Consider the following 16,056-nt stretch of genomic DNA (forward strand, 5'->3'; position numbering starts at 1 on the left):
ATACCTACAGTGTATTGATGTTTTTATTTAATAAAACGCAATTTTTTTGTAGTATTTATTCCACTTTTAATCAAGAGATTACAGTGAGCTGAATTTTTTAATGGAAAGATATCTTCGTTATTACTAAGTTTAGGTAGCTATTTCTATATATACGAAATGATTCCCCTCGATTTGCCGCCCTTCGAGTAACTGCCGCCCCCAAGCGATGCTCAATCTGCCAACCCCCACAGGACGTCACTGATACGGTCACTTTTGAATGGACGACCAATAAATTGGTACCTACTACTTAGGAGTTATGATGTTTTTATGAGGAATACGTGGTAACTCATAATACGTCTACACGTTTATACGTGGTAGGATCCAACTACATAATAAATATTACATCATGTTTATTTATACTATAACTTTATACTAATAAAGAGCAATTTAACACAAATTAAACAAAATTACAGTATGAGATGGAAAGACAAAATTAGGGAAGTGGGGTGCCTTCTGGGTGTAGATGTAGCTGTAAGGAAGTATAATTCTCAAGTGTAGAAAAATAAGGAATAAACATAAACAAGTAGATACTTACCTATTAAATAATGTGTTTTTTAGTAGACACATCTGTAATAATATACATTCAGGTTTGCCACATAAACAAAACGCGCATTCAATATTGGTATTATTTGAGAACAGTCAGGCGGGATTTGTATTTCTTACGATTTATGACCTGACCATCAACAGCCATAAGCTAAAGTTGGGTTCAAAGACTTCATCTATGGGGACTGGCTTTCGAATTTTCTGTTCTATAAGTTCGTGGTGTTATCTTAATAATTTCCTTCGCCCCGTAAAAAATATGTATACATTTTTATTTTAAACAAGATTTTTTGATGTGATTAGTTACAAAAGACGATGGGAAGCGGACTGCGTATTAGTTACCTGCAAAAACTGTACCACATATGCTATAACATTGGCATGGATATGTACCTACTCAATAAATATTACATTATTTTAATGTCACCTCATAAGGTAGGTGCGTGTTGCCTGATATATTATGGCCAGTGTTCTAATTTTTTTTAAATAATAATCTAGTGACGATACGGTATCACTGACTTTGTGAAAACATTTCATTGGGCGACGACATATCTAGACTTATGATAGAGTGATCAGTTGATCACTTTAGTACGTTTTTTTTTTATTTTAATTCCGCGGACAAAGGACTGTTAAATAGATGTTTTTGTCAGGAATCACGCACACAATGAAAATAATAGGCACGCACAAACACTGTTTGACTATGATTCTATCAACAAAACAATACTAACACAATTGAATTCAATTTAAGTGTAATGTTACATAATTTCAAACCACACGGAACAAATTTAGATAAACATCTACGAACTATCTAATTAAAATTTACAATCACAGGTTACTACCTACATATTTATTTTTAATATAATTTAAAATGTAACTAGGTAGGTACATTTGCATTATCTAAGTACAATACTTTCATCCTTTGTCTTTGTAAATAGGTACACTGCGTGACAATATTTATTTATGTAAATGTATCATTATAGTTCTTTAAATTGGATAATGCAAATACTTTTATAAGAATCACAATATCATCTCAGCCACTCTGAATCCACTGCTGGATGAACGTTTCCTCTCACTGCTTGTAGTTTTTGGTCCTTATGCGTAGAGACCACTGTAGACGGTGGGATTTCTTGACAGATAAAAACTGTTGATATGGACATGTCAAATGTATTGCTAGACTATTACTGATGCTTTATTAGCAATGAGATAATTTGAGTTAAACATGCTAAATTATTTTTTATACATTTATTTTTATATGAACAGTATAGTCTGATCGCCAGAGGCGAGACCTGGTAATTAGGAGCGATTAAGGTTTTTTTTACTGATTCTACCTCAGTTTTTCAGCGGGTTACGAATCCGCCGGGTGCCACGCCACTCTGGTACCCTTGGGAAAATGAGGCGATCTTGGATAAAACGTTGGCTAAAAACTGTTTTTGGGTAATACCTAACATCCTACAGATATTTTATTCTAAGATGAAATAAAAATCGTTAAATTCTACACAAAAAGGCCTACTTACATATTTTTGGCGACTTAGGTATTCGGTTTTACCACTATTTGAGAAATTTACATGTTTTTTCGACTTGTATTTCTAAAATAATGCAACTAATCCTGTTGATTTTTTGTATCATCATCAGTCAGTTTCAATACACTGCTAGACGTAGACTTCCTCAAACTCGATCTATTCATATCGGTTCTGTGTTTTTCACTGTCACGTAATTTTACCAAACCTTAATATTTCGTCAATCTAATGTACCCCAGGGTGACCTTTCAGAAAAGACGTCCTATTGGGTGACATAAAACGCCGATGGTCCCACGGCTAGAACAGCCAGAGTTTCCTGCCGTCCATTGAGAGAAATCACAGAACAGATAATAAGTATTTCTGAGTTCCCTGAGAGTAATCATAAAGGCCTAATTACACCAGCAGATTTTCAGACCCAATCATATTCGACGATTGTCGTGAGCAATCGTTGACTTTAAATAGGATTTACATGAAACGATCAAACCAATAACGTGTTGATGCTTGATTTTATTAATGTACGCTCTGAAAATACCTAATAAGTTTACCAAAAAATATCTATTGGTGGCAATATTAAACAGTCTTCCCTTATTATGTTGTTAAATGCCAATTGCAGATGACATTTAGATCAATATAGGCTGATTGTATTTACTAGGATATTTTTTTAGTTTTGTATTATTATTGTCTGTTAAAATAATGAATAAAGTCAAGCACCCTTCATAAACGTAAAATTTGTGTTGTTATGTAAAACGCTAGACAGGATACACAACGTTCAGCTACATGTGGAAGCTCAAGATTAATTCGGATATTATCGTACGTTCTCAGTAATCATCGAAAAGATCGTGGTCAAAAAGTAGGAATTGTTCCAATTCGGTCACGACTCCAGAGAACGACTCAAGAGTGACTTTTTACGATCTGGACCGATCGTGGCAGACGGACGGTTGGCCTGAAAATCTTCCAATGTAATTTGAACTTAAGTCATAAAGTAACACTATACCTACAAGAATATAGCCACGGGTATTTTAGTTTGTTTTACAGATCATTACATCGATATGACGTGGCGATTGTAAATTATTATAATAGGGATAAAGGCACTTGTTTATATGTACCTTTTTAATAGTTTAACGACTACTGGCAGCACAGATTGTGACCTTGTTGTTTAATTATTCAATTATGGAAGCCGGTACGTACGCCTTTTATTCTTGTTGTACCGTACAATTCCACGGTACAAAATAATAATCGAGCAAAAAGCGAAATAACTGACGGGCGGAAGAAGGCGTTTGTCGCAAACGGAAAAACTGTACCTTTATGTTTTATTTTTTTATTATTCACAGTGCATTAAAATGTTATTTTGTTGCTACCTGGTAACACTATCATTTATGTTGTTACATTTTTATGATATACACGCTACACGTAATGTAAATATTCTATGTAGTGAAACATCATATTATGTTTTTCTACCACCTACATCATATAAAGTCAGGTGCGGTTTGGGGAAGGGGGGTATTTTGTAAAAATATCCATAATATTTTAGCATAGTGGTATATGTAGGTACATGGCCGCGATACCGGGTCTAGGACGATTTGGCACCGGGACAACTGGACGCCACGCAATTCGAAAATAAATATACGTTAGGTACCTACTTATAGGTTTTAATATTATTATTTATATTTAAATAATTATATTTTGATTTAATAGTTGGTGAGAATTTAAATATGCACACGTAAATAATGATTTAATCGTGCATATGTTTAAGTTCCAACGAAAAAAGAGTTTTTTATTTTTATATAAAGCCTTATGCATGGTAATTCTCAATCCGCAATAAAAAAAAACCATAATTCTACTAAGTACTACTCATTAAAATTCCTCGTCTACGACAGTGCGGCGTCAAATTGTCCTGGCGTCCAGTTGTCCCATTCCCGCGATACCCGAGAGATGCAGGTTCGATCCTTACTTTTTTCAAAAAGATTCTTTCTGTTGGTTATAATATATTAAGTGTTTTAAAATTATGTATGAAATATATTATATGTATAATATATTATGGGAAATATAAAGTTAGTGGGTAATTTCTTTAGTTAATTTAGTACAACATATAGTTAACTGTATTGTGTTTACATTTGGTAGCCGTGCTGAGAAGCAAACATGATAGTATAACGTTTCATAGAATAGATATGTTAAATAATATTAAAATTGAGGTTATGTGCGTAATACGCAAAGAAAACAGCTTCATATAGCTAGACAAAACCCTCTCTCTTTAGTATTATAGCTCTGAGTCATTGGCCCATATTCCGTAAGGTACCGTATACTGAAGACTGATTATGAAGATTGATATTTTCATTAAAATTAAGAAAATCCTATCTCAATAATGGTTCAATTAACATTTGAAGGTTCATAATAAAGTTTCATAATATTACTTTTCAAATGAAATAACAAATATTGATGTAAGCTTGGCGTCATTTTTCTAAGAAAGGGAATCGGTAACAAGTACCTTTCCTATATATAAGTAGATTCGCATTTACAATGATATCTGTCATTTATTCTAAAATATAATTATCTAGTTCGCGCGGTTCTATGGTCACCTAATTGCGAACTTTTAATGTGATACAATTTTGTCTGTAAGTGGGTTCTAGGAATTTCGTATTATGTATAACATAATATATTAAAACGCTGCGCGTATTTAATATTTTTTGTACATAGTTAGATTTATGTACATAGGTACTTTATAATAGAGCAGTAATGCACAACCAGATTCCGCGAGTGTTTTAAAGGTTACGCTAGTTAGAATTTGCAAAAGCTTACGAAAAGTTTCAGTGGTTCACTAAGGGTGAAACTTAAAACAACTTTGTCAGCGAGAGAGAGATTCTAGGCGAAATTAGCGAAAGAAACATTTTTTCAATTTGTTTAGTTTTATGAATAAATATATGAATTATTACAAAGTATGTAGGTACAACGTAAACTTCTGAATTAGTTGAGTTCTCACAATAATATACAACTAATGACAGCTGGAACGCATTTATCAATTCCCGTTTTCTAACACCCTTCTCAACGACTTTCATAATCCGACCAATTTACATCTAAAATTTACCGCCAAGCAATGGCGAAGGCTGGATGTAGGCTTTTAAGATCCGCCATAAATGATATACAATGAATCAACAATATGTGTAATAATATGTATTCTTAATCCAACGAAAACAAATAAGAATGAATGAAAAAGTGTCCACAATTTTATCGTATCGCCCAAAATATACCAAAACTATTATGGTTTGGTTTAGGCAGGGTTTAGTTGATGTTTAAAAACTAACCAATGCCATCTGTAAACTGCAGTCTTAATTCAATAAAAACAAATACGTATGACTAACAAAGTTTAATGAGCACTTTTTATTTTACAACGTTTTTATTAGCTCGTATTCTTGTTTGTCCGGTGGTTATTTGTCCAGTACAAATCTTGCAATTGATTTTTAACTAGCTTCCCGACTAGCTAGACGTTTAAAACTTTTAGAATATATCAGAACACGATGCCAATGCATTCTTTTAATACTTTTAGCCATCTTTAAGTAGAATTGAATTCATTTTCAGTTAATTCTGTTTTGTATGGAAAGTTATAAAATACTATTATTGGTTGCCAAGGGAGTGGTCCTAGCAACTAAATTATTAACATATACGTGCGTTACTATATAAATCAATATGAAATGTCAAAATGACATTTCATTATTCTATATTTGTTTGCTTGTTTGTTTTTTATTTACTTCATATCAAGTACAAGTTTGAGCGTATTGAGCATAATAATTCAACAGAAAATTTAAAAACGTTGTATATAAAAAGTTCTTTTTATCTTGTAATTATTGATTGCTATGTGGTTGCCGATTACAAAATGTAATTATATATGTATAGGTACTGCCCTGCTAAGTATAAAGACAGTGTTTTTGGTTTTAGCGAAATGAGAACCCAAGTTTTAAACTACCCTTTCTCTTAGGTATATTATATAAAAATTTTGTATTGTTTTGTAATAATTTCTAAATAGGCAGTATGAGAAAATGTACTTGTCCTTTTACTTAGCAGGGCAGTTTAATATATAATATGTTTTTTACCACTACAACAGGCCATATAGAAATACATAGTAGTCTAGTAATAAATCTAAGTGAAACAATCACAAGCACCTAGATTTTGAGAAAATCATATAACTATACTTACTGTGACCTCACTGGAAATCCAGAGCCCAGGATGAAAGGTCTGTGCTTTATGCACTGGACAAACGAACGAAAGCAACTATATGACTTTTTAATATACCTACATGGTAGATTAAAATAATATGAAGATGATAAAATAATGAAGTATTTTAAAGTTTTGTTAGTTAGACAGTCGTGTGGCAGTTGTCAATGAAAAGTTTTCAAAAAAAAATACATTATAATTTGTACGGTGTTGAATCATAGACCCTGAAATCAGGGAGTGGAAGAAGTTTTATGCTTTCGAAATGGAGTGTCGAGAGCACAGGACGAACCAGTTGACCATCCAGAGACTTCAGATAAAGGAACGGCTCTCGACAATATGCCTGAGACCATGGCCCCCACATCCTGAAGCGGGCCCCCAGGCTAGAATCTTCGGCGGGCCCCCCTACCTATCGTTAAAGGTAAAGGCAGTGTGACTGTCTACAGTTGTGTATTCCAAATAGTGTTCGAGGTAAAAAATAGGGTATTTTTAGCGATTTTTTTGTATTTCTAATACACCCACTTGAATTATGGAGTTATCGAATATTAACAAACAATAATCAAAAATTGCATCGCACAACCATATGCTATTAATTTTCCTTACTATTAGTGCAATTTTGTGATGTGTGTTTATCTCACTTGGCTGGTCAATTTGCCAGGCCGGGCCCCCCCTTAAGCCAGGGCCCCCAGGCTGAAGCCCTGTCAGTCCCCCCTTGTGGGGGCCATGCCTGAGACACATTCTACAGTTTTTTGGACATATTGCTCGGCGCGGACCAGGTAACCTGGAGAGACTGGTGGTTTTATGTAGCCTCCAAGGAATGCAAAGCAGAGGAAGATCGTCGGCGCGCTGGAGCGACCAAGTGAAAGGGCTGACTGGGGAAAACTCGATCCCCTGCCTCTCTTAGGGTCGTAAGAAAGACACAAGATCGAGAGGGGTGGAAAGTCTTGGTCGCTCAAAAGATGACAACATTACAAGAAGCTAACGACCAAAAAAAGAGAAGAGGTAATAATATATCCTTCATAATATGTTAACTATATGTACATATTTTTCATAATATATTTAATCTTTGTGAAATCTATGTGATGCCATTCAGGTAGAGTTCCTCGAGGCCATCTAAACAAAAATGTTGGATATCACTGTTATAGTGTCCAGTAGGCACTTAATCATTACAGTGTTGGTTCAACCACCAACCAACTTGGTTGTATCGTATAATTATTCTATTAATTCAATATTTACGACTGCAGATAGCAAACACGTGTAGGTAAATTGTAAGTAGAACAACTTTACTCACTATGTATAGCAACTAGGTACTGAATATTTATGTTATAATTATTTTTCTACAATGATAATGATTGTTTCAATCTCGCTTATAAGTCACAGTCCCTCATAAATTATTCAATAATATAATATTACGCGAATATTCAAGATCAGAACAAAGGTATTAATTTTATATTACGAGGGTGGGTCAATAAGTCCTTAGAAAAGCCGACAGGTGGCGCGACTAGTACTGTAAGCGGTTTGTTTTCATGCAGCGGCACTACCGATTCAGTATGCTGCGAAGTTTCAATCAGATTGGTCGGGTTGTTGTGTGTTTCTCGTACATTTAAAAAAAAAATTGCTTGTGGAAAATGGAAAAATGGAAAATGGAGAAAATTGAGTTTAGAGCTGTTATTAAACATTTTAATATAAAAGGGTTAACAGCAAAGGAAATAAAAAATGAGTTGGATTTAGTTCACGGCATATCTGCTCCTTCACTTGCAACTATTTATAACTGGTTAAATGAATTTAAACGTGGTCGTACATCAACAAAGGATGAACCACGCTCAGGACGTCCTGTAGAGGACTACACAAGAAATGATCAATAAAATCCACGATATGGTGTTAAGTGACCGAAGATTAAAGTTGAGTGAGATAATTGAGGTTACAGGGATCTCAAAAGGTAGCGTCATTTCTATTTTACATGACAAATTGGGCATGAAAAATATTTCTGCAAGATGGGTGCCGCGTTTGCTCACAGTCGACAATAAACGCAATAGGGTGGTGGCCTCTAAAGCCCTGTTGTCGCTCATGCAACGCAATCCGGATGATTTTTTTCGTCGCTTTGTGACTGTAGATGAAACATGGATACACCACTATACTCCCGAGACGAAAGAACAGTCAAAGCAGTGGATTGCGAAGGCAAACCATGTCCAAAGAAGGCGAAAACCGTAAAATCAGCTGGTAAGGTTATGTCTACTGTATTTTGGGATGCACGTGAAATTATTTTCGTTGACTATTTGGAAAAAGGAAAAAAAATAACAGGGGATTATTATGCATCTTTATTGGACCAGCTAAAAAACAAAATTGAAGAAAAACGGCCTCATTTAAACAGGAAAAAAATCCTCTTTCATCAGGACAATGCCCGTGTTCACACATGTTTACGATCAATGGCTAAAATTGAAGAATTGAAGTTCGAATTGGTCGACCACCCACCGTATTCGCCAGATTTAGCCCCCAGTGACTTTTTCCTTTTCCCAAACTTAAAAAAATGGCTAAGTGGACAACGTTTTTTTTCAAATGAAGAAGTCATCGATCGGACAAATGCTTATTTTGAGGACCTTCCGAAAACTTATTTTTCTGACGGTTTAAAAAATATTGAGAAACGTCTAACCAAGTGTATTGAGCTCCAAGGAGATTATGTTGAGAAATAAAAAAAAAATACAAAAATAAAAACTGTTTTAATGCTTTTTTCTAAGGAATTATTGACCCACCAGCCACTATTGAATAAATTGAATTTAATGAGAATTATTTATTATATGACTGTTTCATAGTCAGCGTAGGTACTTAAAGTTTTAATCATAGGACACAGAGGTTTAAAAATATCTTATTAATAATTTATTATGTGCTGGGATCATTGATGCCAACCGTACTATAATTATAGTACAATACTATAATTTTACGCCAAATATACCAAAATACTATAATTTTAAAGGATTCAAGACGAAAAATGTTCCTGTACTATATATTTTTTAGAAATACTATAATTTTTACGCCTTTGTACTATAATCAGCATAGAAAAAGATGGCAACACTGACTGGGATACTCCGTAGATATGCCAATTTACTCGCCATTTTTATAACCGGTTATCTGAAATATTATAAGCCCGGTTTCTCGAACAATTTTATTTTGTTCGAAATTTTATTTCTGATAAAGGAATACAACTAAATACTGATAATTTTTAGATTATGATATCTATATAGTTGTTAACAACAGTGTAAGTATTCAATTGGTTCGATATTGAAATATCAATAAAAATGTTTCCATTAGTCTTTAAATTGACACAAACCTAACGTCGAAATAACCGAAAAAGTATACCAGTTAATAGATTAGTCAGTTATAGGTTATTTTTAATCGGTTTTAGGTTAGTTTTTTTCAGAAATCAACCTTTATGCGGCTTATAACATTGATTGCATTTTAAATGAAATAAGACATTGATGGTTACGTGTCTTCTAGTTCAGTGATTTTCATATTTTTCTGTTGACAGAACCCTAGGAGCATTTTATAAAATCTTTGGAAACTGCTACAAATCGCTAGGTAGGGTAAATTACTAAAAAGTGGCATAAATCAGTAAGGGGTTCATTACTGACCAATCAATTCGTAAATATTTATTACTTCATCCATTGTTGCTATACATTTTTCAACCCTATAAAAACTCTCGATACTGCAGTGGCGAAGGGTGGAAGTAGGCTTTTAACATTCGACACAAATAGTGCACACTTAACTTTTCAAGACATACGTATTTGTTTTCATTGACAATAAGACTACAAATTGCAAGGAGTGTTGGTTAGTTTTTTAAATTAAATTAAACCCAGCCTCAACCAAACAATAATAGATAATAGTAAAATATATTCTATATAAGCAAGTCTATGAATCTGTCCATATTGTACACTATATTAATTTAAGAGAAATTTCGATCATTCAATAATGAAAATTTTATCATAATTATTAAATAACAATTTATCAAATTTACGAGTGGGTCAATCCTTTCGCAATATACGCCTTTAAACAGCTGACATTAACAGGGGAAGAAAATTTAATAGGCCTGATAAAAGAACGTGTGCACAAAGCCTCATTTTCCGAGCTAGAGTTGTCAGACTTTTGGATTTCGGCTTGAAGTCAATATCCTCGATTATCTACTATGTCCATTAAATCTCTGTTGTTATTTGGATCAGGTTTCTCAGCACTCATCTAAATAAAAAGGAGTGACATATAAGTTTATCTAATTTAGAGTTTTGTCAAAATAATCTCAAAATCAATGGCATCTTCTCAATAAAAAAAATATTATCTATATTACCTAGTGTGAATCATTATTATTTTATTGTTACTTATTGGTACTAAGATTTTTTTTGTATTAATAATAATTAATATACAAAGAATATTTCATTTTTTGGTGGATTTTTATTTGGTGTCCCACGAAACACATTATCTCTCCACCATATACCGTCTAAATAAGTATGGCAGACAGTTGTAGACACTGATCTACGGGTGAATACAGTAGAGCTACGGGATGCAAGCATCCTAATACTGGCAAACCACGTGATTTTTATAAGCTTTAAGTAAGCTCACAATTTCCGGGTGGCTTATGCGTCGGTGTTAATGACATGGGTACCAGTCTCGAATCCTGGGTCTGGCAAATACGCATATTGTGCTGGAGTCATGGTATGCACCTAATGTGTTGAGCGAGTGGCTAACATACATTTCTTGTAAAAACAAAAATCTTTTGATACAAACCTCCACTCTGTGGAGGCCCATATGATCCTATTAGGATCGGACATGGTCTCTGAATAATGAATGAATTAAAATAAGGAGTGCACCTATATATACTAAGAAGAATAAGATAAGTGTGATTCATGCTTCAAGTGAACAAGTACAGTGAAATGTCTGCCAATTTTTAGCTTCACTTTCATTATATTATAAAAGCTTTGTCTCCACACAATACGTTTTTTTTTTTTTTATCTTTGGACTTGATAATATGAAGTATCTTTTTAATTTTTAATTGATTTTAGATAGTATATTTTGTTGATAATCTTTCCGCTTACATAATATAGAAGCGTATATTTAAGAGCTATCAAAGCGTTTTATTGGCGGGGAATTTATATAAATGTAATTACAGCTTTTATTAACTTCCGTTCAGTTACATTTTTAAACATAGCCTCGTAATAAATATTTACAATACATAGCTATCTTGCCACAAGGCTAAAAACCAAAAATGTTTGATTCATTTAGTAGATATTAATATATATTAGTTAGGGTCATAGACATTTGTTTATACTATCAAAAGCTTGCTTTAAGATAATAAACAATAAAAGGGTTATGTACATACTTATTCATTATACCTATGTAGTTTTTTTTATTTAAATTTGAGTCTCAGGAAAGTCTTTATTCAGATTTGTAAAAGACTAGCAACGTCTGGATTATAAATTTTAAATACTATATTATCTGCAGACCTAAAGATACAAAACATACAGCCAAACGTTATATTGAAAAGATTGTATCAACATTTCTGTCATCGATGTAATAATATGTAGTTATTATAGCTTCAGTATAGCTAAAGGTAAAGTTTTAAAAAGTCTTCACGGCTCATAATATTAATTTTATAATAAGCAGGTTTGGAAGTTGATTTAGCGGTGTTGTTCAAACTAAGATGCTAATTTTTGCAAAAATTATTTTTATTTAATCTACGTTGTTTTTTATAACCTACGTAGAAAGTATCGTCTGACACAGGCATTATATTCTATTTACTTTTTACGCATGCTCATTGATAAATCTTTCACATTGTGTGTAGGTTACAATTTATTTAAATCGTCTAATATGTTAGAAAACCTAATTTATTGCGCTTAACTGCAAGGTTAAGAATTATTGTAGTTAAATCCGTCCCCAGTGATGGGCGTCAATTTTTCTTAAATCTCGATTGCAGTTTTTTATAGGAGTTCGACCAGTTTTTCACTTCTAAAAATAGGATTTTCAATTTTTTTTTTCAAATTTCGAATTTTTTCTAAAAATATGAGTACGATTACTTTGCTCGAATAAAGTACATACTGTCGTCTTAAATTGAGGTTGGATTGTTAACGCATGTCACCTGCGTATCTATTCTATACACAAGACTGCTATCGACCGGCTATCAAGGGTATTTTATCATATTTTTGTATTGGGGTATTGTAACTGTTACAATAAGTTAGCCGTCCAGTCAAAACTGTCTATCTCGTTCTAAAAGTTAGCACACCCAAGAGAGGTGCTGTTAAAACATATCACTTATTGTAACAATTAAAACCGATTTATTGTACCGATTATAATAACTCAATACAAAAAAATATGATAAACTACCCTCGATAGCCGCCGTTAGTGGCCGAAAGCAGTCTTGTGTATAGAATAGAATAGATACGCTGGAGTGGAAACTATAATTTTAAAACTCTTATACATGTGTGTTCATATTTTGAATTCGATTCTCTATTCATGAAATTGTAAGAAAAGTGGCACAACTTAACAATTCTTATGAGAAGCCTTCATTGATAAAACGAGAAAGCTTTATGCTCAAAATATACTTGCAGACTCGCAGATCCAACGACGATCGGGGCGGGGCGATCGGGTCAGACAATCATCGACGCCAGAGTCTGCTCGTGTTATTAGAGTTTTATGTCAATCACGCTAACTTCTCCATTATCATTTTCATTTATTTTTAGAAAATCATTTTATTTATTTATTTTTTAAATTGAGAACTTGTGCTAAATTTTCCACGATTTTAAAATAACTTCTTATAAAACTGCACTGATGCAAATATTACGCACTTGTTTTACTTGTATTATAATTATAAGATTAATTTAATGTATATTAAATTGCGTCGGGTCGTCAATAAAATCAATTATTAAGTTTCACTATCATGTTTGCATAATATTGTATTGATTATAATCATTATGATTGTTGATAATAATTATAAAAATACTTGATTTAATGACATGGTGATATTAATGCAACAAGACAACAATCACTGGATTATATTGCAATACAACAGATTACATCGTTTAAGATTATAATATGATGAATATTTAAATACAAGTATGATTTATATTTATACTATAGTAATTATTGTCAGTAGGTAGGTATACAACATTTCGAAATATTTAAATTTGTAATAGAAAGAACATAATTAAGTTGCAAATTAATGAATAACATGGTTTTGGTAGTGAATGAAGAATGTAAAACAATAATTTTAAATGCAATTTTTTTAACAGTTACCTACCTATAAATTATGCATTACAAAAACAGTGTATAGATATAAAAGAGCTGTGCGAATTTTGAGCTTTGTTTTTTCGTTCTCGAGATTCTCCTTTGTGATTTCTCAAGAAATGAGAAGCTGTTAATTCGTAGTAAAAAAAATCATTGGTGTGTACCTAGGTAAACGTATTTAATTATTGACTGGAGACTCTTAGCTGGCTCTCACATCTAAACTCCCGTCGTCTGCCACGTCTGAACATCGTTTCGATGTTGCATATGAAGACTGCGCACATCTAACGACAAGCCGGTATAGGAATGCTCAATTCGTATGTGTGCGTATGCGTTCTGGCGTCTTCGAGCCCGAGATGCATGCGATTTGTTGATAGCTGCATTAGATATTTTTTCACACTAAAAAATCGCATTCGACCAATCCGTGGAGCTCCATTTAGCAAGTGTGTTTTGTGTATAACGATGACGTCATATCGACCTATTCGACACGTTGCAAACAAGACGAGTTTTGATGTGCGAGACGGCTTACTGTTAGCTTTTCTTGCAAAGAATGTTTTACCAGCGAATTTAATAGATTCCATTTCAGATCAAATTCATATTGTCGTTTCCAATTCCCTTTGATACTTATAATTATATTACTTATCTTTTATTGGTAACAATTTTTATTATTGATTGTGTTTTACCAGCGAATTTAATAGATTCCATTTCAGATCAAATTCATATTGTCGTTTCCAATTCCCTTTGATACTTATAATTATATTACTTATCTTTTCTTGGTAACAATTTTTCTTATTGATTGATATTTTCTCGAGAAAATTTATTTCTCGACAATTATTGAGAAGGGAAAATTCTATCACAACCTATATAAGTACCAGTGGCGAAGGGTGACTTTTGGAAAGAGGTAGGCTGTGGAGTAACCAAGCTTGTCAGATATATTTACGGGAAATAAGAAGATAACCCAATATTACTACTGATGAATAGGTACACTAAATCGATGAAATTTCAAAATCTCAATTAGTTTGATATAATTAGTTTATAAATAAGCAATTAGATTGAATTATGTATTTTCCTATAAACGTAACATACGCTCAAAATATATTATCTATCATCTTTGAAAATATCCGTTGTTGTGTATAATATGTTCCATAACAATTTATAATTTAACCCGTAAAACTAGACATTTTAAAAGACAGACTTAGATATAAATAATTGATAAATAAAAATCGCGAGATAAATTATTTTATATTTTTAACAACAATCAATATTTATATGTGATTGGATCCCATAGAAATTATTTTTTAAATTATCTTCTTATTAATTATTTAAATGTGCGGATGTAAGCGCTAACTAAACAGCCTATGATTTCGAAATAAAAAGCCAGACAGAGACTGGCGTCAGTGGCGTCACGTGACTAAAAACGCATACAAGCCACATCTTAAATTCCCATCGAATATTTCATAACATAGTTGAATCCATGCGGCAGTAGTTATGGTTATAAACCTTACTAATTTATAAAATAAAGCTATGTACTTCTGAATTTTGACGATAGATGACTATCAATTATCTTGGATTTTTCAGTGTATTTTTTTTTTAATTTAAATTATTTGCTTGAAGATCTATTTTTCTTAGTAGGTAGGCTTTAAATAATCGCCTACTATGGGGCCTTCGCCACTGATAAGTACATACCAAATTCGTGACAAAGAGCGCCTGTTTGAAAGAAGTAAGGCTATGGGAAACCGAATAAAAGACTTGGACTATGATACTTCAACTTGAATTTTTATTAATCTTCAACCACCGTTGTATGTCAAAATCGCACGAAATAATGTAGGTAGGTACTCGTAAGTAGTAGCTATTCGTAGTTGATTTATAAAATGGAATCAGGATAATTTTATTCATATTAATTCAAATATAATATTAAGAACTGACGCCATTAATAATAATAATAATAATAATAATAATATAAGCACGTATATTTAGACAAATTTCGTCTCTTTCCCGCGCTGCTCTCCCAGGATAGTATCTTTACAGCGGAGGCTGTTCAATGGCCGCCTAGCAAATAATTCCCGGCAAGCATTCCCGGCCGCCTACCATTCCTATATAAATTAGAGATATATTTATGATGGCTTCACCGGTGTCGATAATTTTTTTAACGGACCGAGTAAACTTAAATAATTTAGAGATTTTGTTGAATTAAATAGATGTCACTGCCTAATTAATTACTGCATACAAATAAAAATTAAATTATATATTTTTTAACCATGACCGATCCCAGTACGATCATACGGGCCTCCACAGAGTGGAGGTTTATATTAACAGATTTTTGTTATTACAAGACACACGACATTATAGGTCGACGCTTAATCTGCTCGGCCATTGTGGGCGATATTTAATGGTTTATTACTTCTCATAACAAACCGATTCCTATAATACGTCAAGAAAAACGTCAAATATTGATATTGAATCTTGGCCATTAGTATTATTTAAAGTTATATTGTTTAAA

The sequence above is a fragment of the Rhyacophila brunnea genome, unplaced genomic scaffold (genome assembly GCF_057557595.1).
Source record: "Rhyacophila brunnea isolate RB1 unplaced genomic scaffold, BYU_Rbru_1.0 scaffold_9, whole genome shotgun sequence".
Taxonomy (NCBI): domain Eukaryota; kingdom Metazoa; phylum Arthropoda; class Insecta; order Trichoptera; family Rhyacophilidae; genus Rhyacophila; species Rhyacophila brunnea.